Source organism: Dipodomys merriami, unplaced genomic scaffold, assembly GCF_024711535.1.
Source record: "Dipodomys merriami isolate MVZ:Mamm:240054 unplaced genomic scaffold, mDipMer1.0.p SCAF_1675, whole genome shotgun sequence".
NCBI lineage: Eukaryota > Metazoa > Chordata > Mammalia > Rodentia > Heteromyidae > Dipodomys > Dipodomys merriami.
In genome coordinates, this window is record NW_027203021.1 from 44,069 (window position 1) to 46,585 (window position 2,517).

General features: G+C 36.2%; 1 non-coding gene across 1 annotated transcript; it reads left to right on the plus strand.

Annotated features, from left to right (window-relative positions):
- Window positions 1–1,811: 1,811 nt before the first annotated feature.
- Window positions 1,812–1,918, plus strand: LOC138828917 (U6 spliceosomal RNA). Its single transcript, XR_011372425.1, has one exon. It is a non-coding gene; the product is annotated as a U6 spliceosomal RNA (small nuclear RNA).
- The last annotated feature ends 599 nt before the right edge of the window (window positions 1,919–2,517 follow it).

Here is a 2,517-nt window from a genome sequence, read left to right on the forward strand (position 1 = left end):
AGAGGTGCAATAAATATTTGTTCAATTATGTATGTGTTGACTGATAAGCCAAATCACTTGCTACTGGAAAAGAAAAAGAGAGAAGATAGAGATTAATATGGAGGAGAGAGACACAAAGAAAGAAGGGATGGGAGGGTAAATGAGTGGAGGGGAGTGAAAGGGAGGATATGAGAGGAGAGGGTAGCTGGGTAGAATTGTCTACTGCTCACTAAGGTATTGTTGGACAATCAATGCCGTTGCATTTATGTAGCCAAAGCTTTATATTTTTGGTAGTAAGTTGATATATAAAATACCAATTTACAGGTAGTAACCTGTTAGTGTGCTTCCTCCTGCACCAAGGAAGCCACAGTTAGGTTACTGTTACAGATAAGGCAAGAGTAAGCAGTTTAAGTTATTCTGAGAAACAATAATTGACATACTAAGAATGTTCCCTTGTATGGTGAAGTCAAGCATCACTCTTTTCCCTGCTACAGTCTTCCTCTCAACAAGAATAGCAAAACCAGAAGAGGAAGGAGATATCTGAGTAATGATCATCTCTCTGTTTAACCTCATCCCTTGGCCTCTCAAACAATAAAGCCAATGGAGACTTAACCTGAACTAATGGGGAAAATGGGGGGAAAAGTTCAGTCTAACTTATTGTGAAACTTTTAAAATAATTGGGGCAGTATTTCAAATACTGAAATAAAACTTTTTAAATTATTAATAAAAAGTTACTCGAAACTTATTGAAAATTTAAGACTACAGGGCTCACTACATAGTGGAATCTGCATAGGTAAAACTGACTCGTGCTCCTATCATCAGAAATTGAAGATTGTCCCTAAACATAGACTGCTGAAGTGATAAGCGATGGAAATTCATGATGGATAGCATAATGCTGAGAGCATGGAAATTATTTCCTTTCCATCTTCAGTGTGTAGAGAAGAAAAAAGCTCTATAGGATGGTCCTGAAGGTTCAATTCTAAATTTAGGACAGAAGGTGAATAGTAAAATAGACCTATCTCAGCCATTCAGAGATTAGAAATGTGGAGAAATATATTCATTTATGTGGTCAAACATGGAAGAGAGGATGTGGCAAGCCCATAGCCAAATGCCAAAGGTAGAGATATTTAACAAAACACCATGAATTTGAAACAAGTCTTAAAAGGGGAGCTAGGCTTAGAGGAAATAGGGCAGAAGGATGGAGAGGGAAATGGTGGACTAATACAGTCATAACACTCAATGTACATATGTGAGAATATAAGTAGGAAACTTGAAGGGATAGGTGGGGTTGGGGTAAGGGAAGGAAGAAAAAAGGAAAATTTGACAATGATCCAGATGCACTGAACATTGAAATGCACATACACTCTATTCAACACTGACATGATGAAGCAAAACCCCTTTGCACAACTTGCTAAAGATAATTTTTTTGAAGTTTTAATATTAAAAGACCAGAAGCATAAACCTTTAGAGATAAATAAGAGGATAGTATTGACATATTGTTGAGGCTTGTGTTCCCAAAATTGAAACAATTCCCAAAATTGAATATATTTAAAACATTAAAACTTTGAACGAACCTTAACACTTGCTGCAGTGTTCATTATGACAGGTGCCTTGTATAGAATAATTGAATTCCTCCTCCTACACATTTCTTGAACAACAAATATCTGGAATTATTTTGTTTTTGACATGTCAATCTTGACTTTATTCTTAAATGTGTGCTTATGTAAGAAATATATGGTTGTAAAATTTCATGACAATTCTTTTGAACTTCCTTTTTGTTGAATCGTCTAGTTTAATAAAATCCAATTGCACTTTTGATATAAAAATATTTTGTGCTCAATTCAGAATCACATACACTAACATTGGAACGATACAGAGAAGATTAGCATGGCACCTGTGCAAGGACGACATGCAAATTCGTGGAGCGTTCCATATTTTTACAACAACAGATGCTGGAGGGGATGTGGCCACAAGGGAACCATACAGCATTCTTGGTGGGAGTGTAAACTTGTTCAACCACTTTGGAAAGCATTATGGAGGTTCCTCAAACGATTCCACATAAAGCTCCCCTTTGACCCAGCAACCCCACTTTTGGGGATTTACTAAATGATCACAAAAAGACCATACTAAAACTACCAGCTCAACTATGTTTATTGCAGCATTATTTACCATAGCTAAGATATGGAACCAACCCAGCTATCCCCACTACATGAATGCATCAAGAAAATGTGGTGTATATACACAAGGGAATTCTATGCCTCCATCAGAAAGAATGACATCACCCAATTTGTTAGGAAATGGAAAGACTTGGGAAAAAATTTATTATGTGAAGTAAGCCAAGTCCAAAGAAACAGGTCCCATGGTTTCCCTTATTTTCAATAACGAATATATGTCTAGGGCAAGCAGACAATGTCAAAAACTATGTTCATATGAACAGATATGATGATGTTAAGGGAATTGAACTCCAAGATAGGGAAACAAGTATTTTTTTGTTTGTTTCTTGCTATTGTTTCTAACGTACTTATAATGTGTGATGTG